At 45.3% G+C, this 24079-nt stretch overlaps 1 long non-coding RNA gene across 3 annotated transcripts in view; it reads right to left on the bottom strand.

Moving 5' to 3' along the window:
• LOC140487743 (uncharacterized) overlaps positions 1-24079 on the bottom strand; it is a 52508-nt gene that overhangs the window by 22756 nt on the left and 5673 nt on the right. For 2 of the 3 annotated variants that reach the window (XR_011962920.1, XR_011962919.1), the window contains exons 3-4: positions 22654-22740; positions 7542-7647 (exon numbers count right to left, since the gene is read on the bottom strand). This is a non-coding gene — a long non-coding RNA (uncharacterized lncRNA). Of the gene's footprint in view, positions 1-7491; positions 7648-22653; positions 22741-24079 lie in introns of all 3 variants that reach the window. The other variant, XR_011962921.1, reaches the window with a different exon arrangement.

The raw sequence follows: 24079 nt of genomic DNA on the forward strand, positions 1-24079 counted from the left end.
ACGAAGAGTATGGCAGTAATTGATAAGGAGACTAAGGAAGGTGAGGACCAAGATAATAACCATTATCGTGAAAGAGTTAGAGCTGGGCAAGTTAATGGAGATAAAGGTACACAAGTCTCATTGCCCTGATAGAATACATCCCAGGATACCAACAGAGTTAGTAGGAGAAATAGCAAATGCACTTAGAGTCATAGAGTCTGACAGCAGAGACAGGCCTTTTGGCCCAAACTGGCCCATGCCGACCAGAATGTCCATCCACGCTAACCCCATTTCCCTGCACTTGGCCCATTTGCTTCTGACCCCTTCCGATCCATGTATTTGTCCAAATGTCTTTTACCTGTTGTGAGTGTTCCTGCCTGAACCACTTCCACTGGCAGCTCCTTCCATATACATACCACCCTCTGTGTAAAACAGTTGCCCCTCAGCTTCCCTTTTATTCTTTCTCCTCTAACCTTAAACTGATCCAATCAAGCCGTCCAATCCTCGAGTTCCTGGGAAAAAGACTGAGTGCATTCACCTTATCCATGCCTCTCATGATCTTATACACTTCTAGAAAAGAACCCCCTCAGTTTCCTCTGCTCTAAACATAAAATCCTCACTTGTCCAACCTCTCCCTATAACTCAGACCCCTGAGCCCTGGCAACATCCTTGTAAATTGTTCTGCACTTTTTACAGTTTAATAACTGAAACCTCCATTACATTCCTCATATTTCCAGTGTTTCCCCGCGGGGCTGGAACCGATGGGACAATGCCAATGGATTACAATCCATGATCGAGAATGAACTCCTTTACAACAATCCCGTTTTCATAGTGTTCCCCATGGTGCAGGTATCCTTGTGTCTTTCTGGTTGTATGGTTAATTAAAGACTTGTCCTTCTACAAAGCAAAGTTGTGGCTTAATTGTTCCTGGGAAATGTGCCATGATTTTCCAGACTTGCAAAAGCAAATGAAATCTCTCTCCACACTCACCATGCTGACATGGACTTGGCTGTGTCTCGGTATTTTTTTCCAGTCACACTGAGATTTGAAATATTCGCCCACGGACAGAATACACACCTTTCCTTCCAGATGAAAAGGCCAATGATATTCAGATCGGCACGGATCAAGTAGCTGTCACATCTGAACATGAAGTTCAATTTGAATTTCTCATCCGCAAATCTACCCTTTCAGTACCATACAACAGAGCACACAAATTACCACTGTTAATACAGGATGGAAATTCATAAGACAATTGCAGTATTAAACTGTAGTTTCCTTGTTCCACCAAAGCGTTAAACCTCAGTCTCACAATTTCTCTCTTCTGTGAACTGAAATCCAAACCAATCCCCCCACTCCTTTCCTCCACACCCAGTTCTCACACACTCTCTCTTCGAACTCAGTTTCCTTGCTCCTGATGAGAACCATCCTGCATACACTGCTTCCTGCACACTCTGGCCAAGACCCATCTTACTAAAATGAGCCAAATTAGAATTCTAATTGCAGGCCCATCCTTGTCCCTTTCCATAACAACCCTGAATCTTCACAAAACAGTTCTTATAACTTTCTGAAAAACGCTGCCCCACTGATAGTCTGATCACATGTCAGGGTAGCAAGAGAAGGGCCATTCCTCTGGGTCCTGCTCCCAGAGGGATGAAGCTGCTAATGATAGATTAATCCCTCACACCCACAGCCTCCTTCCCAGGCACGGACCTATAATGCACATAGTCCCACAATTGGTCAGCACTGCGCCCGTGCACTGGTCTCCCCTCCTTCAGCACGTGCTCCCGATCATACAGGAGTCCGGGTGATTGACAGCAGTTGCTGCCCAATATATCAGGATCCCTACAGTATGGAAACAGGCCCTTCGGCCAAACAAGTCCGTACTGACCCTCCAAACAGTAACTTACACAGACCTATTCCCCCTAACTAATGTAACTAATACATTGGCAATTTAGAATGGCCAATTCACCTGCCCTGCACATCTTTGGACTGTGGGAGGAAACCAGAGCACCCGGAGGAAACCCGCTCAGACACGGGGAGAATGTGCAAACTCCACACAGACAGTTGCCCGTGGCTGGAATCGAACCCGGGTACCTGGTGCTGCGAGGCAGCAATGCGAAGCACGGAGCCGTCTCTATCGACGGGAGGGGCGGGGCTGGAGGACAGGGACAATGGGATTGTGAATAGTGAATGAATGTGGAGAACACTGGGGGATGGACAGGTCAGTGAGGGACAGGATCAGTGCAGCAGCAGGAGGGGACCCTGGACAAACTGAGTAATGGGAGAGTTTGACAGGAGAGAAACTACAGGAAGGTTCTGTTTGGAGGCTCAGGCAGGGACAGCTGGGAGACAGTATGGCCTGGTGGCTTGGGCAGGTTTACTAATCAGCCTCTTCAAAGATGCTGTTACTCAACTCTGAGCCTGATCCTCCTCGTCCAGAGGTAAGGACACTTACACTATTTCCTGGTGGGCAAGGGATACAGGGACTGCCTTTCAAAAGGAACTCACCTGTGTTGGTGACATTAACAAGACTCAATACAGACTCACTGACAAAATGCTGGTGTGCTTGAACTTCATCCAGAATATTAACACCTATAACTGGGCAACGCAAACCCCAATGTACAGAGTTAAATCCTGGATACTAATAACAGCTTTGTGCATGGGAAATCATATCTCATGAATTTGACTCAGTTTTTTTGAAGTAGTAACAAAGAGGATTGCTGAGGTCAGAGCATGGACATGATCTACATGGACATCAGTAACGTGTTTGACAAGGTTCCTCATGGGAGACTGGTCAGCAAGGTTAGATCGCATGGAGTACAGGACTGGCTCGAAGGTAGAAAGCAGAGGGTGCTTTTCAGGCTGGAGGCCTGTGACCAGTGGAGTCTCACAAGGATCGGTGCTGGATCCACTACTTTTCGCCATTTATATCCATGATTTGCATGTTAATATAAGAGGTATTGTCAGTAAGTTTGCTGATGACACCAAAATGGGAGGTGTAGTGGACAGTGAAAAAGATTACCTCAGAGTACAAGAGGATCTGGATCAGATGGGTGAATGGGCTGAGGAGTTCACTTTAGAAAAATGCAAGCTGCTGCATTTTGGAAAACCAAACTTTAGCAGGACTTAGACAGTTAATAGTAAGTTCCTGGGGAGTGCAGGTTCATAGTTCCTTGACAGTAGAGTAGCAAGTAGATAGGATAGTGAAGGCCACAGTTGGTCTGCTCGTCTTTCCTGGTCAGAGCATTGAGTATAGGGGTTGGGAGGTCATAGTGCGGCTGTACAGGACATTGCAAAAGTTGCTGAATCAATATTCCATAGAATTCTGTTCTCCTTCCTATCAGATGGATGTTCTTAAACTTTAAAGAGATCAGAAAAGAATTATAGCATGTTGCCAGGGTTGGATAGGCTGTTTTCCCTGGAGCGTCCGAGGCTGAATGGTGACCTGAAAGAGATTTTTAAAATCAGACTGGGCATGGATAGGGTAAATAGACAAGATATTTGCCCTGCAGTGGGGGAGTACAGAACTAGGGGACTGGGAGGGAGGGTAGGCAGATAGGGGGTGGGTGGATAGAGAGGGGTAGGACCGAAATGGGTGGGGAAAGAGAGGAGGGGAACAGAGGGGGGAGGTGCGACTGACAGAACGGGGGAACAGACCGGGGTAGGGGGGGTGGGGCAGACGACCAACAAAGGTGGTGGGGAAGAGACTGGGGGGGGGGGAACAGTCCGACAGAGGGGGGAGGGGAACAGGCCGACAGGAGGGGGGGGGGGTGTAGTGGGGACAGGCCGATGGGGTGGGGAGTGGGGGGAGACAGGCGAATGGGGACAGGCTGACAGAGGGGAGGTTGGGGAACAACAGGCTGACAGAGGGGAGGGGGGACAGACAGAGTGGGGGGAGACGGGAGGGGGGAAGCAGACAGAGCGGGGGGAGACAGCGGGAACAGAGGGGGATGATGGAGAGTTATTTTATAGATCTAAAACTCAATTCTGTTCCAGTTTTCTCCTCCTCACCTTAATTCCCTCTGAAGGGCTCAGAACAACTGCATAGTTCTTGGAAAGTAGAGTTTCAGGGAGATCAGGTGCTGAATGTGGCATTTGGGACACTAACACTGAATGGAATGTGCTGATCAATAAATGGACTCTGGTTCGATTCCACTGTCTGTGTGGTGTTTACACATTCTCCCTGTGTGTCTGCGTGGGCTTCCTCTGGGTGCTCTTAATTTCCTCCCACAAATCCAAAGACATGCAGGTTAGCTGGATTAGCTTTGGGTAATGGTAGGTTACAGAGTTAGGGTGAAATGCTGTTCCGATGGTTGGGATGGTCTCATGGGCCGAAAGGCCTGCTTCCACACTGTAGGGATTCTGTCACTGAGTATAGGGATTAGGAGGTCACGTTGTGGCTGAGTAGGGCATTGGGGAGGCCAGTTTTAGAATATTACATTCAATTGTGGTCTCCCTGATTTCAGAAAGATGTTACCAGAATAGGACTCAACCTCTTAATGACAAGTTCCTTGGAAGTGTTGACAGACAGACAGACCGTGCAGTGTGGGTTGATAGTTCCTTGAAAGTGTGGTTGAAGGTAGACAGGTCGGTGAAGGTGGTGTGCGGAATGCTAGCTGTTATTGGGCAGTGCATTGAGTATAGGAGTTGGGAGATCATGTTTCGGTTGCACGGTTTATTGGCTTGGACACTTTTGAAATCCCCAGACTGCTTTCAATTCCAGTCTCCCTGCTATAGGAAAGATGTTGGGAAACTTGCAAGAGTTCAGAAAAGTTTTTCCAGGGTGTTGCCAGTATTGGAACATTTGAACCATAGGGAGTGGCTGAATAGGCGGAGGCTATTTCCCTGCAGCACTGGACACTTTAGGTGGCTTTATCAAACTTTATAAAATTACGAGGAACAATGATAGGGTGACGAGTCATGGTTTCTTTTTTCCCGGGGTAGGGGAGACCAAACAAATGGGATTCTTTTTTCCCCCGAGGTGGAAATGACAAATTCTAGAAGAGAGATGGCAAGTTTAAAGGATATGAAAACCGAACCGATATGAAGATCCTGTAAACTAGGAAGAGAAACAGAAGTTTCTGGAAAAGCTCAACAAGTTAGAGGGCGGCACGGTGGCACAGTGGTTAGCACTGCTGCCTCACAGCGCCGGAGACCCGGGTTCAATTCTCGCCTCAGGCGACTGACTGTGTGGAGTTTGCCCGTTCTCCCCGTGTCTGCGTGGGTTTCCTCCGGGTGCTCCGGTTTCCTCCCACAGTCCAAAGATGTGCAGGTCAGGTGAATTGGCCATGCTAAATTGCCCATAGTGTTAGGTAAGGGGTAGATGTAGATGTAGATGTAGGGGTGTGGGTGGGTTATGCTTCGGCGGGGCGGTGTGGACTTCCACACTGTAAGTAATCTAATCTAATCTAATTCAAGTCGAGCAGCATCTGTGAAAATAAATTAGAGTTAACGTATCTGAGGAAGGGTGACCAGACCCGAAACTTTAACTGATTTTTCTTCACAGATGCTGCATGACCTACTGAGCATTTCCAACAATATCTGTGCAAGTTTAAAGGGAGTTGTTTGGAGTATATACCTGAGAGGAACTTTATAAAGTGTGAGTCAGACCACATCTGGAGTAATGACAGAAGTTTTGGTCCCTTTATTTAAGGAAATACATCATTCCATCAGAGGCATTTCACAGAAGATTGACTGGGATGAACCCTGGTTTGCAGGGATTATCTTTTAAGAAAAGGCTGAAGAAGTTGGGACTCTACTCACTGGATTTGGGAAGAATGAGAGGGGATCTCATTGTAACATGTAGGATTCTTAAGGAGTTTGACAGGGTAAATACTGAGAGGATGTTTCCCAACATGAGGGAGTCTGGAACCAGATTCTGGGTCAGTCACGGAATCACGGGTTCTGTTTTGGACTCGCCAAGTTTAATGCAACACCGACAGGGGTCAGGGGTTTGAGTAGCAATGGAGCTGGGGTGAGGTGGAGACAAGCAACATTTTAAGAGATTGGAATTCCTGGTGTTTGTGATTGTGTCGATGTCTGATCAGAAAGTCTCCTTGATTAGATTAGATTACTTACAGTGTGGAAACAGACCCTTCGGCCCAACAAGTCCACACCGCCCCTCCAAAGCGCAACCCACCCATACCCCTATATTTACCCCTTACCTAACACTACGGGCAATTTAGCATGGCCAATTCACCTGACGTGCACATCTTTGGACTGTGGGAGGAAACCGGAGCACCCGGAGGAAACCCACGCAGACACGGGGAGGACGTGCAAACTCCACACAGTTAGTCGCCTGAGGCGGGAAATGAACCCGGGCCTCTGGCGCTGTGAGGCAGCAGTGCTAACCACTGTGCCACCATGCCGCCCATATCTGACCTTCAGATATGAGAGCAATATTGTCAAGAGTGTGGTTCTGCCTCAGGTAGTTCCCAGGGTGAGGGAGGGGCTCAGCAGTCAGGAAAAGTAATTTGTAATAGCAACTGAAGGCAATGGGTTTAACCATTCCAAAGTTCCGTTGCAGGAAATTGCAGCCAATCGCGTAGTGGGAGCGTGATGAGCAGTTTGATAACTGAGTAATGGAGAGGGATGATGGGGAGGGAGAGCTGGGCATTGTCGGTGTACATGTGAAATATAACATGGTGCTTTTGGACGATATCACTTCCTGGCAGTGTGTAGGTGAGAAACAGGAGGGACCGAGGAGAGATCCTTAAGGGACACCAAATACAAGGAAGTCAGAAAGGAAAGGGAGAGTCGGGATGGAGTAGGTTATTCCAACAACGGTGGGGTCAAATATTAGTTTGTAGCAGAATGGGAGAGAAGGACATAACCAGAAAAGACAGACAGGTAGAACAAGGAACAATATCTGTGAATTGGGGAGGGGGAGTGATGAGGAGCAGCCCAACTCCAAAAGCACTATTTCTACATCAGTGACATCACCCAACTCCACCCTAGTCTCAGCTCATTTACTGAAATACTCGTCCATCCCTGTGTTATCTCCAGACTTCATTATCCAAACACACTCCTGGCCAGCCTCCCACATTCAACTTACATGTAATCTCAAGAGTATCTAAAACCCTACTGCCCAAGTACTCACTTGTACCAAAACTTGTTGATCCATCAAAAGGCTCCTATTAACAAGCAACAATTTAAAATTCTCACCCTTGATGTAATTCCTGGTTGTGAACATCCCTGTCTCCCTGCAGCACACAACATGTGAGACCCCGACAACTCATTTTCTTTCAGACTCCCAACGATATGTTAATTCATTGCTTCACCTTTCTGGCCGTTTCTACTGTTGCCAAGGCAACACGGTCTGGAATTCCCACCCTAACCCTCTCAGACCTGCTTTCCTCCTTTAAGGTATTCCTGAAAACCTGCTTATTTGGCAATCCTTTTGATCACCTGACCTAATATCCCCATCTGTGGCCTTATGTCAGAAGTTCTCAATAGTATTTCTGTAGAATTATAAACATGATTAAAAAAAAACTGTTGGTGATTTGCACATACATTGTCAACTCTTCACTGTCGCTGAGTGAATAATCTATAACAGCTCTTACTCAACCACATTGTGGGAACACCTTCACCACACGAACTGCAGCTGTACAGGAAGTCAAACATCACCTTCTCCACAGGCAATGGGGCTTTGGCACTGATCACTGGTATCTGTGGAGGGAGAAACACACAGTTGATATTTCAGGGAGTGGAAAAGCGCATTATAGGGAGGGAAAATGGTGCAGAATTTGGGATTTTCAAATTTGTGTTTTACAATGTGCACTAAATTCTGTAAAACCTCTCATTCCATACCGTGAAAATTTCCTTCTCTTCCTGGTCAATATGTCTTTCCTTTCCCCTGCCCTTCACCTTCACACATTTCCAATGCCTTGGTCACAACAACACTGTGCTGTCAGTGAAGTTTATCACGTGGTTGAGTATTGTCCCGCCCCTCATTCACTCCGATTGGTTGAAGGACCAACTAGCACCTCTAGCCCCCATTCCCCCACTCTTATTGGTCCTGCGCTGCCATCAATAATTCGAGGCCCATTGTGGGCTGGAGCATGCTCAGTGCTTCCTGATTTTGCTGTTCATCAGGTCTCAGAGAGAGAGAGAGAGGGCTCATCCCTGTTTCTCCTGATGTCAGACAATAACAACAACTACCTGCATTGTATGGAGCCTTTCACATTGACAAATCTCCTCAAATGCTTCACGAATGATAGAAACGTTGATTAAAGAGAACGATTTTTAGATACATTTTTAAAGTGGAGAGAGGGAGTTAGGGAGGATATTCCAAAGGTTTATGTCCTCGGCAGCTCCAATCGTGGAGTGATATAGGTGGGGAACAGCTTATACTGGAGATAGTTAGTGGCTAACCATAAGTTAACAACCTCATGTCATAGCCCCCTACTCCACACACCAGGTCTTGTTCTCACAGCCTGCCATTACACACTACCTATGGTTAGCCACTAACAGTCTCCATTAACAGCTAATCACCCTCCCCCCAGCCAGAACGTTATCCACTCCTTTATCCAACTGTTCTTCTCACTCTATCCCCACCTATCCTTTACTCCTTTTATCTTCCCCCACACTAACTTCTGCACATAAACTGACTCTTTTTTTCCTCAGTTACATCTGTTCTGTGGAAGGGACACCGGATCTTAAACATTAACTCTGATTTCTCATCACAGATGCTGCCAGACCTGCTAAGTTTTTCCAGAACCTCCTGGTTGTTGTTTCTGATTTACATCTTCCGCAGTTCTTTTGGTTTTAATTTACAAGGAGTTTGTAATTCAGGTCCAACAGCCTCTGTCCCAGTCTCTGCTGTCTCTCCCAACCCCAAACAGTGACACTGCACCTGCACAGCTCATGGACAGGTGTCATCTTGCTGGCCACACCCCTCATTCAATCCCATTGGCTGCAGAACCACAGACTCTCCTCCCACTGGTCTGGAGCTGCCATCAATCAGCCGGGCCCCATTGTGATGAGAGTGGAGGTCTAATCCCTCTCTCTGCCCTGGGATGAGCTTCATCATTCACAGTGAATGGGACAGTATCAAAGAGCACAGGGCCTGGGGGCTATTCAGCCCATCGGGGCTGTACTCTCTCCCTCTGGAGATGCTGCAAGTCTGTCCCAAGTCCCCTCCCGTGTGCCCACGCCCCCCAAATCTTTCCTTAAAAAGTAAAATTCCCAGTCTGTTTCAGAATACCTGCTGAATCTGTGGCACTCAGACTGTTCCAGATGCTCAGCACTTACTGAGGAAAATAGTATTCACATTTTCACCTTGTATTATTTGCCAATTACTTGAAACTAGTTCCTAAAAATTGTGACAGTGTTAACAATTCCTCTCTCTCTCTCTGCAAATTCAAGACCTTTGAACCAAATCTGCACCAGGTCGAAATCACTGCTTCACCTTCTTAGCCCCAAGGATAATTATCTGTGCTTCAGCTAGATCTCCACAAAAGACAGGAATGCATCTTAATTTATTAAGATCAAAGAAACAGACCTTCGGTCCAATTCGTCCGTGCCAATGAGGAATCCTAAACTAATGGATTCCCATTTACCAGCTATTGGCCTGCATCCATCAAAACCCTTCCTATTCATGTACCCAATTGGAAGCCTTTTAAATGTTGTGATTTTATCAGCCTCCACAACTTCATCTGGTAGCCCCTCCCATACACACACCACACTCAGCTTGAAAATGTTGCCATTTAGATCCCTTTTAAATGTTTGCCCTCTCAACTTAAACCCAGGTGCTCTAGTTTTGGACCCACCTAAACCTGAGGAAATAGGACCCCGTGATTTTATAAATGCCACTCGTGATTTTATAAATCTCCATGAAGTCACCTCTCAGTCTTTGAGTCTCCAGAGAAAATAGCCCCAGCCTATTCAGCCTCTCCCTGTAGGCCAAATCCTCCAATCCTGACAACGTTTTTGTAAATCTTGTCCAAACCTTTTCAAGTTTCACAACATCCTTCCCAGAACAGAGTAATTCAAACTGAAAACAGAATTCCAGAAGTGGCTTAATCAACGTCCAGTCCAGCCACAATATGGCGTCCCAGCTTCTGTATTCAATGCACTGACCAATAACGGAGAGCATTAATGGAGTCCCATTTGCCAGCAGTTCACCCTTATCCCTCTAAATCCTTCCTCTTCAAGTACCTAATCAGATGCCTTTTAAATGCTGCAATTGTACTAGCCTCCACCCCTTCCTCTGGCAGTTCATTCCATACTTGCAGTGCCCTCAACATGAACAAGATGCCCCTTAGATCCCTTTTAAATCTTTTCCCTCTCACCTTAAGCCTGTACTCTCTAGTTCTGGACCCACCGAACTTGGGAAAAAGTCCCTGACTGCTCACCTTATCCATGTCAGCTTCGCATCAGATATAACTGCAATACTGTGAAGAGTGTAGTTCTGCTGCATAGTTCCTAGTGAGAGGGAGAGGCTCAGCAGTAAGGGAAAGGAATTTGTCAGGCAACAGGTTTAACCACTACAATGTTTCATTGGAGGAAACTGCACCTAATCGAGTAGTGGGAATGTGGTAAGCAGTTTGATAACTGAGTAACAGTGGAGTAGTGGAGAGGGATAATGGGGAGGGAGAGCTGGGCATCGTCAGTGTACATGTGAAACCCAACATGGTGCTTTTGCACAATGTCACCTCCTGGCAGTATGTACGTGAGATACAGAAGGGACCAAGGACACCAAATGCAAGGAATTCAGAAAGGAATGGGAGAGTGAAGATGGAGCAGGATTTTGGGAGAGAAGGACAGAACCAGAAAAGACAGAACAAGGAACAATATCTGTGAATCGGTGAGGAGGAGGAAAGAGAGTTGGAAAGTCTATGGTTTAGTGAGATTAGGGTAAAGGGTCAAGGTGAGCTCTGATAAGGCTTGACAAGAGACTCGAGGAAGATGTCAATTTAGGACAAAAACCAGGAACACCACGTGAGGCAGTTTGGCTCGGCGGGCTCGTGGAAGGGAGGGAAGCAGCAGATCGGATTATCTCAGTCTTAGTGACAGAGAAACTCCATGTGCTCCAAACTCTTCTTGCTGGAGAGAAGGATGGAGGAGACAGGATGATGGACAGTGTTTCACAAAGAAACAAAACCAGGGTTAGTGATATTTAAAGTGAGTGAACAAACCTAATGTATTTAACTTTTATCCAAAATATTAAAACAAACGACTGAAGTCCTGGTTCGAATCCCATCTTGGCAGATGGTGGAGTCTGAATTCAAGAAAAAAATAACTGGAATTAGGAATCTCCTGATCTCCATGGAACCATTGTCAATGGCGAAAACAACCCTGCCAATCTGACAGTGGCCCAGCCAGCTACTCACTGTATTAATTACTGCAAAGTTTCAACAAAGGAATGAAACTGGATGGACCACTCGGCATCTAAGAAGGCACCATTTAATACAACCACAGAATCAGCCCTCTCGATGGTGCAATGTCCTCCAGACTAACATCTGGATTTTGGGGCCAGAATGTGCAGAGCTGTCTCACAGACCAATCAAGGAACAGCCCGACATACTCATTCACATGAAATCAACCCTTACAGACAATGACCAGACACCATCATCACCACCCCCTTCCCAAGATATTGAGATTGTGCTGATGGAAAAGCACAACAGGTCAGGCAGCATCCGAGGAGAAGGAGAATCGATATTTCGAGCCTAAGCCCTTCATCACCCTGACCTGCTGTGCTTTTCCAGCACCAGACTCTTGACTCTGATCTCCAACATCTGCAGTCTTCACTTTCTCCTGAAATCTCTGGATAAGGCCTGTCCCACCAGCAGGACAGATCAGGCAGATGTGGTGGCACAGTGGTGGCTCAGACAGGGAGGATTTGCCCTGGGAGAACTCAGCGTTGACTCTGGAGACCAGGAAGTCTCACAGCTCCTGCTGATTACCACGTCCCATCCACCCTTGGAGGATGAATCACTTCTCCTTCATGTTGAACAACATTTGAAGGAAGCACTGAGGCAATAAAATGGTGTCAAACTTACTCTGGGTACAGGGTTTCTATATCCACAATCGAGACTAGGTCTGCAATAGAATTACTGACTAAGCTGGTCAGGTCCTAAAGGATATAGCTGCTCAACTGAATCTGCAGCGGGTGGGGAGGGAACCAACAAGAGTGTAAAACATACTTGATCTCATTGTTATGAGTTGACCAGCTGCAGATCCATCTGTCCATGACAGTATCAGTACGAGCGACCATCACACATTCCTTTTGGAGACAAAGTCTTGGCTTAAAGTTGAGAAAAACCGCCATTGTGTTGAGTGACACTATCACCGTTCTAAATGGGACAGATTTGAAGAGATGGAGGATCTCAAACTGGGTATCTATGAGGCACTGTGGGACATCAACAGCAGCAGAACTGTACTCCAGCACAATCTGCAATCTCATGGGTTTGTAAATCCCGCTCTCACCCATCACAATGGACAGGAAAGGAGGGCATGCCATGAGCAGCACCAGGCAGACTTAAAAATGAAGTGCCAACCTGGTGAAGCTACCAAACAGAACTACCTGCATATCAAACAGCATCAGCAGCAAGCAACAGAGCTAAGTGATCCTACATCCAATGGAACAGATCGGAACTCTGCAGTTCTGCCACACCCAGTTGTGAACGGTGATGGACAATTAGACAACTCACTGGAGGAAGCATCACAGATATCCCCACCCTTACTGATGGAGGGGCCTCACACACCCATGCACCAGATAAGATGACAGCATTTGCAGCAATCTGCAGCCAGAAGTGCAAAGTGGGATGATCCATCTTAGCCTTCTCCAGTGGTTTCTAACATCACAGATGTGAGTTTTAAGCCAGTTCGATTCAGTTTGAATAACATCAAGAAATGGTTAAGTCGTGCAAAGGCTACGTGCCCTGCCAATATTCTGGCAATAATACTGATATCTTGTGCTCCAGAACTTGCCACACACCAACCCAAGTACCGCTCCAACACTGGCATCTACCGACAATGTGGAACATTGCCCAGGGATGTTCAACACAAAAACACAGGGCAATCCAACCCAGCCAATTTCCCTCTCTCAGTCCACACTCGATCAGCAGTAAAGTGATGGAAGATATCATCAATAGGGCTCCAAGCAGCAGCTGCTCAGCAACAGCCAGCTGAGTGACACTCATTTTAGGCTCCACCAGGACCACTCAGCTCCCGATTGTGTTACCGCCCTGATTCACTATCTGACAATCAACTGAATCCCAGAGGCGAGGTGAGGGTGACAGCCCAGTCCCACTCCAAGGCCACTAATTCTAGCTGATTCCACCCATGTCTCAGCTCATACACTTTCATCCATCTTGTGTTATCTCCAGACTTCATTATCCAAACACACTCCTGGCCTGATTCCCACATTCAATCTCCCTGTAATCTCAAGAAAAACTAAATCTCTGCTGCCCAAGTACTCCCTCGTACCAAAACTTGTTGATCAATAAAAAGGCTCATAATCAACAACATAGAGCTACAGAGACGTACAGCATGGAAACAGAACCTTCAATCCAACCCGTCCATGCCGACCAGATATCCCAACCCAATCTAGTCTCACCTGCCAGCATCCGGCCCACATCCCTCAATTTAAAATTCTCACTCTTGATTTAATTCCTGGTTGTGATCATCCCTAGGTCGCTGCATCTCACACCCTTTGAGACCTCAACAACCCATTCTGTTCAAGACTCCCAATGACCTGTTAATTCATTACTTAATAATGACCTAATATCATCCTTCTCTGGCCTTATGTCTAAGGTTCCCAATAATATTTTAAAAAATTATAAGCAGGATTATTAACCTACAAGCTGTTCTTGATTTGGACATTATCTTCAAATCATCTCTGTCGCTGAATGAATACTCTGTAATGTCTCTTATCCAACCACATTGTAGGAGCACCTTCACTACACAAACTGCAGCTGGACAAGAAAGTCAAACATCACCCTCTCCACAAGCAACAGGGCTTTGGCATTAATCACTGGTATCTGTGGAAGGAGAAACACAGTTGATGTTTCAGGGAGTGCAAAATGGATTACAAGGAATGAAAATGGTGCAGAATTTGATAGTTAGAAATGGAAGGGAAAATACACTTGCTTGTTGGAAAAAGAATTCTTGACTGTCAAAGATTTTCCAGAAACAAAATTAATAAGCAGTACATGGTCAGGGGCTGGGCAGCAGTGAAAAACTAACTTACAAAAATGTCTGTAGAAGTTATACTAAAATACTAAACAGACCAAAATACACCCATTGTTCGAGACTGAGGAAGCTAGATATTGACAAAGTGGTCATGAGGGAGCCCAGAGATGAAGCAGAGCAGAATAAGCTGTTATGATCCCACAGTCATCGAGATGTACAGCACCGACACAGACCCTTCGGTCTTACTCATCCATGCCAACCAGGGATCCAAACCTAATCTATTCCCATTTGCCAGCACTTGGCCCATATCCCTGTAAATGCTTCCTAATCATATCATGTGTCTATTTAGATGCCTTTAACATGTTTTAATTGGACTAGCCTCCACCACTTCCTCTGGCAGCTCATTCCATCCACTGCATAAAAGAGTTGTCCTTTAGGCCCCTTTGAAATTTTATCTGTTCTCCCTAAAGCAACGTCCTCTACTTCTGGACACCACCACTCCAGGGAAAACACATTGTTCATTTACTCTATCCATGCCCCTCCATAACATCACCACTCAGCCTATGGCACTCCAGGGAAAACCAGCCCCAGCCTTTTACGCCGCACCCTGTAGCTCAAATCCTCCAACCCTAACAACATCCTTGAGAGTCTTTTTTGAAACCTTTCAAGTTTCACAGCACCCTTCTGATCGGAGGCAGGCCAGAACTGCACATATTATTCCAAACGTGGCCTAATGAAGGTCCTGTACAGCAACATGACCTCCCACATCCTATACTCAATGCTCGAACCAATAAAGGAAAATATATACTAAATACCTTCTTCATCATCCTATCCTTGACTTGCAAGGACTATGAACCTGCAGTCCAAGGTCTCTTTGGTCCACAAACATTTCCAGGGCCTTGTCATTCACTGTATAAGTCCTGCTCTGATTTGCTTTTCCAGAATGCAGCACCTCACATTTTTTAACTAAATTATACCCCATCTGACCAATACCTCATTGTAATCTGAGGTAACCTTCTTCATTATCCACAATATCTCCAATTTTGTATGACCTGCAAACTCGTTTACGATACCAAATAATTTAAATGAATGACGAAACAAATCCAGAAATAAACATCCATTTCTCTGAGTTTGAATGTGCTCTGTGTAAATCCTGCCCAATGACTCTGTCCCAGAGAAAGGCTGCACATGCGCCTGGCTGCACCTTGCCCCCTACAAAGCTGGCGGCTCCGCACGTGTCCAGTGAATTCTTGCCCCAAATAAAGATGGCGGCGCGCACTCATGCCTGCAGCCACACTGAGGAAATTCCCCGTTTACTGAAAACACGAGAGTGTGATGTTCAAATTTGTGTTTTCCGATGTGCACATTTTGTTTGTAAAACCTCTCCACTCATACAGAATCTCTCTCACCTCCTGCGGTTCCACAGACAGCCTTGATTTTCGCGGGTACCTAATCTCTGTCTGGTTACTCGTTTGTCCTTAGTGTATTTGTACAATCACTTTGGATTCTCCTTAAACCTATATCCTAAAGCTATCTCATGTCCCCTTTTTGCCCTCATGGTTTACCTCGAGTATACTCCTACTGCCCCTATACTCCTCTAGGGATTCACACAAACACAGCTCTCTGTACCTGCCATATTCCTCCTTCATTTTCTTGACCAGGCCCTCAATTTCTTTCGACAGACAGCATTCTCTACACCTACCATCCTTGGCCTTAACAGGAACATACTGTCTGTGTACTCTCGTTGTTGCAGGCCTATGGAGGCAATGGCAGATGAGGACAGAGAAGCAATCATTCCCAGTAAAGAGGTAATGTTGGGAAAGAAAACATCCTAAAGGTCGATGGGTCTCCTGGCCCTGATGGATTGCATCCCAGGGACTAAAGGAGATGGTGGGGTGGTGGTTGGGGGGGTGGGATAACAAATAGACTCATGAAAATTCACTAAACTTTGTTGGATTCTGGGATGGTTTTGACAGACTGGAAGCTGCAAATGTGGAGCCACTATTTTTCAAAAAGGACCCATTAGCTTAACTTCTGTACTGGAGAAAATGCTTGAACCTTTCAAAAAAGTAGTGGTGAGATATCTGGGTAGAAATTGTCTCATTTAGCAAACACAGCATGGATTCATGAAAGGCAGGTCACTTTAATTGATTTCCTGGAATTATTTGAGGATACAACGAGTGCGTTGGACAAGGTGGACTGAGTAGATGTGGTGTACCTGGATTTCCAGAAGGTATTTGATAAGTTGCCACACAAAAGATTGCTGAATAAGGTAAAGATGCACAGCATTATGGGTAATATATTATCATTGATACAGAATCGGTTAACCAACAAAAAATAAAGAGTGGGGATAAATGGGTGTTGGGATTAGTGTTGGCACTACAACTGTTTGCAATTTACACAAATGTTTTGGAGTTGAGGACCAAGTGTATGGCGACAGAGTTCACATTTGATACAAAGATGAGGTAGAGCAATGTCTGCAGAGGCCACTGTCAGTCTGCACAGGGACACAGATAGGTTATGTGAGTGGGTAAGGGTCTGGCAGATGGAGTTCAATGTTGGGATATGTGAGGTCATCCATTCTGGTCGTACGAACAGCAAACTGGATGATGAAATGGTGAAAACATGCAGCAGGCTGCAGTGCAGAGGGAGCTGGGTGTCCTTGTACATGAATCACAGGAAGTCGGTTTGCAGGTGCAGCAGGTAATTATGGCAGTGAAGGGAATATTGTCCTTCATTGCTAGAGGGATGGTTATGCAGCAGCTGTACAGGGTGGGGTGAGGCCACACCTGGAGTACTGTGTACAGGTTTGATGTCCTTACATTAGCAAGGATGTACTGGCACTGGAGGGAGTACAGAGGAGGTTCACTAGTTTGAGTTGGGAGTTGAGAGGGTTGGCCTGTGTGGAGAGATTGAGAAAATTGGTTCTATAGTCATTGTAATTTAGAATGAGAGGTTGGAGAGGAAAAAATAAAATTATGAAGGGAGTAGATAAGATAGAAGCAGGCAAAATGTAGATTTGTGAACAGGAAAGCAATTAAGGGTTATGGTGAGAGATCAGGAATGTGGAGCTGAGGCCATGAAAAGATCAGCCCTGATCTTATTGAATGGCAGAGCAGGCTTGAGGGGCCAGATGAAAGTTCTTGCCTTGGGCCATTAAAATTGGCCTTTGTCCAATTCAGAACCTTAACTTTTAGATCTAGTAAATTATTTGGGCGGCACAGTAGCACAGTGGTTAGCACTGCTGCCTCACAGCGCCAGAGACGCGGATTCAATTCCCGACTCAGGTGACTGACTGTGTGGAGTCACTCTCCCCATGTCTGCGTGGGTTTCCTCCGGGTGCTCCGGTTTCCTCCCACAGTCCAAAGATATTCAGGTCAGGTGAATTGGCCATGCTAAATTGTCCGTAGTGTTAGGTTAGGAGTATGGGCGGGTTGCGCTTCGGCGGGTCGGTGTGGACTTGTTGGGCCGAAGGGCCTGTTTCCACACTGTAAGTAATCTAATCTAATCTTTGGACTGTGGAAGGAAACCAAAGGACCCAGACAAAATCCATGCAGAAAACCCCAATAAGGTGATCATCCCTTTCTTATTTCCCAGTTCCACCTAAATAACTTGACTGGGCGTACTCCCAGGAATATCCTCCCTTAGCAAAAACATAACGCTATCCTGAATCAAAAATGCCACTCCCCCTCCTCTCTTGTCCCCCTCTCTATTCTCCCGAAAGCATCTATACCCTGGAACATTAAGCTGCCAGTCCTATCCATCCCTGAGTGATGCCTCTGTAATTGCTATAATATCCCAGTGCCATGTTCAAAACCATACCCTGAGCTCATCTGCCTTCCCTGTCAGGCCTCTTCTATTGAAGTAAATGCAGTGCAACTGCTCAGTCCGACTTCATTCTGTGCCTTGCCCTTTCCTGCCTTGACTATTTGACTTCTGAACTGTACCAGCCTCAGACATATCTCTTTCCTCTCTATCTTCTTGGGTTTATACCCACTCCCTTACTGGTTTAATGCCTCCCGAGTATCACCAGCCAGTCTCCCTGCCTAGATATTAGACACCTTCCAATTCAGGTACAATCCATCCTTCTTATGCAGGTCAACTCTACTCCAGAGGAGATCACAACGACCCAAAAAACGTGAATCCTTTTCCCCTGCACCAGCTCCTTAGCCACTCATTGAGCACCTTCTCCTCCTCTGTAATATGGACATTTTTCAAGATGTCACCATTTATTTCCCCACATTCTATATCTCCCATGTACTTCTTCACAGTAAACACTGATGAAAAATACTTGTTTCCCTATACCGCCCATCGCCTGCATCTCCACACAATGGCTGCCTTGCTGATCTTTGAGGGTCTCTATTTTCTCCCTAGTTAGCCTTTTGCTCCTCATGTATTTCCAAAAGCCCTTTGGATTATCCTTAACCCTATTCGCCAAAGCAATCTCACGTCCCTTTTTTGCCTCCTGATTTCCCTATTAATTATACTCCTACTGCCTTTATACTCAAAAATTTTTTGGATTGGAATAAATGCAAAATATAACATCCTGACAAAACAAACGAGGGCAGGACTTACACTCAATAAAAGTAGGGCCTTGAGTAGAGATATGGGAACAAAGAGATCGAGGGCTTCAGGTCTTTGAAGTGTATGTTACATGTAGACAGGGTGGTTAAGAAGGTGCTTAGCAAACTTACAATCATTGCTCAGACCTCTGAATACAGGAGTTGGGACGTTATGTTGAGGATGTACAGGACGTTGGGGAGGCCTCTTCTGGAATACTCTGTCCAGTTCGGGTTGTGCTGTTATAGGAAGGATATCATTAAATTGGAGCAGGTTCAGAAGAGATTTACCAGCATGTTGCCATGAATGGAGGGAATGTGTTCTAAGGAGAGGCTGGATAGGCTGGGAATTTTTTGCACTGACGTGCACGAGGTTGAGGGGTGATCTTATTAGAGGTTTATAAAATCAGAAAGTGTGTAGATAAGGTGAATAGCCGGGAGAGAGGGGGATTCAAAACTCGGGTGCATTCATTTTGAGAAGAAATTAGAAAGATTTGAGGAAAGACATTAGGGTTTTAAAAAAAAATTACACACGTGGAATGAACTTCCAGAGAAAGTGGTAGCTGTGAATACCATTACAATATTTAAAAGACTTTCAGATAAGTACATAAATAGGAAATATTTGGATGGATGTGGACCAAGCGGAGGCAGGTACAATTAGTTCAGTTTGGAATTATGGTTGGCATGGACTGGTTGGACACAGGGCCTGTTTCCTTGCTGTATAACATTATGACTCTAATCCTCACTCACTTTAAATCCTCCATCCTCACAACTCTCCCAATCACTGTCACCTCATCCAGCCTCACAACTCTTCCTGATTTATATAATTCCTCACCAGCCACAGAACGCTCCCTATCTCATGTCCTCCAGTTTCTCAGATCTCTGTGATATGTGCCTTTCTTTAGTTCCAGCCTTGAGGATGCCCTCATTCACTCAGATTGGTTGGAGGACAAACTGGTACGACCTGGTCCTCCAGTACTGCCCTCTGCCCCCTATTGGCCTGCGCTGACATCAATCATCGAGGCCCATTGTGAGGTGAGTGGTGGGATCCTCCCTCTCTCTGCCCTGGGATGAGCTTCAGCATTCACAGTTAATGGGGCAGTATGATAGAGCACAGAGCCTGGGGCAATTCAGCCCATTTGGGATGTACCCTCTCCCTCTGGAGATGCTGCAAATCTGTCCCAATTCCCTTCCCATTTGCCCATAGCCCACCAAATCTTCCCTTAAAAAGTAAAATTCCAAATCTGTTTATGAATAACTGCTGAGTCTGTGTCCAGCTGTCATTCAGACTGTTCCAGATACTCAGAACTTACTGAATAAAAAAAGTTCACATATTCACATATTATTTGCCAATTACTTGAAAATAGTTACTAAAATTGTGACATTGTTAACAATTCCCCTCGCTCTGCAGATTAGATATCCTAGAAACAAATTTGCACCTGGTCAAGATCACTGCTTCACCTTCTCAGCTCCAAGGACAATTATCTGTGCTTCTGCTAGCTCTCCACAAAAGAGGAACACATCTTATTTTCATTTATTAGTGTCATAGAGATGTACAGCACAGAAACAGACCTTTGGTCCAATTTGTCCATGCCAACTAGGAATCCTCAACAAACAGAGCCCCATTTGCCAGCTATTGGTCCGTATCATTGGAAACTCTTCCTATTCACGTACCCAATCGGATGCCTTTCAAATGTTGTAATTGTATCAGCCTCTACTACTTCATCTGGCAGCTCATTCCACACATACACCACACACAGCTTGAAAACTTTGCCCCTTAGATCCGTTTTTAATCTTTGCCCTCTCAACTTAAGCCCATGTGATCTTGTTTTGAACCCACCAAACTGGGATGAAAAGACCCTGGCTGCTCACCTTATCCATGCCACTCATGATTTTATAAATCTCCATGAAGTCACCTCTCAGTCTTTGACTCTCCAGGGAAATTAACCCTGACCTATTCAGCCTCTCCCTGTAGCCCAAATCCTCCAACCCTAGCAAAGTCTTTGTAAATCTTGTCTGAACTCTTTCAAGATTCACAATATCCTTTCCAGAACAGGGAATTTCAAACTTAAAACAGAATTCCTGAAATGGCTCAATCAATGTCCTGTCCAACCACAATTTGACGTCCCAGCTTCTGTACTCAGTGCATTGACCAATAAATATAAGCATACCAAAGACCACCTTCACTAGTCTGCCTACCTGCGACTCTACTTTCAAGGAACAATGAACCTGCACTCCATGGTCTCTATGTTCAGCAACATTCCCAAGGACTTTACCATTAAGTGTATAAGTCCTGCTCTGATTTGCCTTTCCAAAATCCAACAGCTTACATTTGTCTAAATTGAACCCAGTCTGCCATTCCTCACTCCAATGGCCCATCTGGTCAAGATACTGTTGCATTCTGAACTAACCTTCTTCATTGTCCACTACACCTCCAATTTTGGTGTCTTCTGTAAACCCACTGACCATATCTCATATATTCATATCCAAGTCATGTATTTAAGGATCCAATATCCATTCCAGCAGGACAATGCTGCTCACAGGCCTCCAGTCTGCAAAGCAACCCTCCATCACCAACCTCTGCCTCCTATCTTCAAGCCAGTTTTGTATCCAAATGGCTAGTTCTCCCAACATTTCATGTTATCTAACCTTGCTAACCAGTCTGCGTTGTGGAACATCGTTCAGTGTCCATATAGACAACGTCCAGTCTGCCTTCATCAATCATCTTTGTCACATCTTCAAAAAAACTCAATCAAATTAGAGAGAGAGAATTTCCCACACACAAAGCCATGTTAACTATCCCTAATCAATCCTTGTCTTTCCAAATACATGTAAATCCTGTCCCTCAGAATCCCTTCCAACAACTTACCTACCACTGACGTTAGGTTGACTGTTCTCTTGTTCCCTGGCCTTTCCGTACCACTTTTTTAAAATAATGGCACTAATCTTCCAACACCTCACCTGTCACAAAAAATTATATAAATACCTCAGGGAGGGGCACTGCCATCACCTTCCTAGCTTTCCACAAATTTCTGGGATACACCTGATCAGGTCCCAGGGATTTATCCACCTTGCTACTGTTTAAGACATCCAGTACTTCCTCCTCTGTAATATAGACACTTTTCAAGTTATCACTATTTATTTCTCCAAACTCTCTAGAATAGAATAGCATAGTATTTCTCCCACCTCCTGTTGTTCCATAGATGGCCTTGTTGATCTTTAAGGGTCCTACTCTCTGTCTGGTTATTATTTTATCCTTAATGTATTTGTAGAATCTCTTTGGATTCTCCTTAAACTATTTCCTAGAGATATTTCAAGTCCCCTTTTTGCTCTCCTGATTACCCTCGAGTATATTCCTGTAAAAACGTGATCCTGTACTCCCAATTCCTCCGCCTCTGCCATATCTGCTCCCAGAAGAAGCAATTCCACTCCAGGTCATCCCAGAAAGGTTTCCTCTTTCAAGGACTGCATTTCCCTCTTACTTGATCAACAATGCACTCCAACGCATATCTTCCACTTCCTGTACCTCCGCCTTCCCCCCACCCCTCCAACCACAATAAGAATAGAATCCCCCGCTCCTCACCTGCCACCCACCACCCACTAATCTCCATTAACCTCTGCTATGTCCGCTACCTACAGTCAGACCCCACCACTAGGGATATATCTCCCTCCCAGCCCTTTCTATCTTCCGCAGAGACCGTGGGATCTTTGGTGCTGATGTGCTGCCCCACGGATACCTCAGTCACTCACCCTACCAAATGGCCTAGTGAGATTATCACTAGATGGATAATCCAGACACCCAGATAACGTTCTGGGGCCCAGGGTTTGGATCCCATCACGGCAGACAGTGGAATGTGAATTCAATAAAAATTTGGAATTAAGAATCTATTAAAGACCATGAATCCATTGTTGATTATTGCGAAATAAAACCTCACCAGATTCGCTAATATCCTTCAGGGAAGGAATCTGCCATCCTTACCTGGTCTGGCCTACATGTGACTCCAGACCCACAGCAATGTGGTTGACTCTTTACTGCCCTTTGGGCCCAGCCAGTGATACCCTCATCCTGTGAATGAATAACAAAGAAGATCAAGTCTTGTACACAACCATACTATTTTTACAGATAAGTGATCTCTTAGTAAATTTGCTTCTCAACTCCCTGCTGACTATTGGGGAAGTGGGGGGTGGTCAATAATACCATCCCAATAAGGAGATCATCCCTTTCTTATTTCTCAGTTCCACCTGTATAACCTGCCTGGATGTACTCCCAGGAATACCCTCTTGAAGCCCAGCTGTGATGTTAGCCCTAATCAAATATACCTCTCCCCCTGCTCTGTTGCCCCCTTTCTATCTTTGCTATTGCATCTATACATTAAGCTGCTGGTCCTATCCATCATTAAGTCATGCCTCTGTAATTGCTATAATATCCCAGTGCGATGTTCAAAACCATACCCTGAGCTCCTCTGCCCGACCTATCGGGCCTCCTGCATTGAAACAAATGCAGGGTAACTGCTCATTCTGTGCCTTGCCCTTGTCTGCCTTGACTGTTTGACATCTGAACTGTACCGACGTCAGACTGAGCTCTTCCCTCACTCTCTCTCTGGGTTTACCCACATTCCTTCACTGGTTTAATGCCTCCTGAATAGCACTAGCAACTGTTCCCTTCCAGTGCCAGTACAATCCATCCTTCTGATGGAGGTCGATTCTACCCCACAAGAGATTCCAATGATCCAATAATGTGAACTCTTCTATTCCCATGTCATTGATACCAATAAACAACAGCCTCCCCTCAAAATGGTTATTCTCCCCTTTAAGAATATTCTGCTCCCTCTCTGAGACATCCTTATACAAAAATTACACATTCGAATAATAAACCTTACACTCATCAGGTCATCATAAAAGGATTACATGACACATTGAAGGTTTGGGGAGACCTTTTGAGAGAATGCGATGATTCAAAGGAGAATTTTTAAGCAGCAAATGGGATTGATCTGGAACACAATACTCACACACACAATGCGAATATCCAGATCCTGATACACTGAGTAATTCAATCAGAGTTTAGCAGAATATTTACTGAGATTACTAATACAAGTTTATAAAATCTGTCACTATCAGTTCAAGTTAGAAACTCACACCATCCCCTCCTCGTGGCCCAGGATTACTGTACATATTACCCTTGAGGACATCAACAGTCAACTCCAAGGGAAATCTGTGGGTTTCTAGGAGATTCCAACTTGAGATCTTATGTGACTGAACACAGCAGTTCTTTGACACATTGGAGAAAATGATCCAAGCGTCAGTGAGATATGGGGAACAAGAATTACTTTCTTTTCTTTCATTCCGTGCTGCCGCTCTGCCTCATCAATAAGACACGGGTGTGAAAGGCTAATGCCTAACGATGG

Source organism: Chiloscyllium punctatum, chromosome 17 (genome assembly GCF_047496795.1).
Source record: "Chiloscyllium punctatum isolate Juve2018m chromosome 17, sChiPun1.3, whole genome shotgun sequence".
Taxonomy (NCBI): Eukaryota; Metazoa; Chordata; class Chondrichthyes; order Orectolobiformes; family Hemiscylliidae; genus Chiloscyllium; species Chiloscyllium punctatum.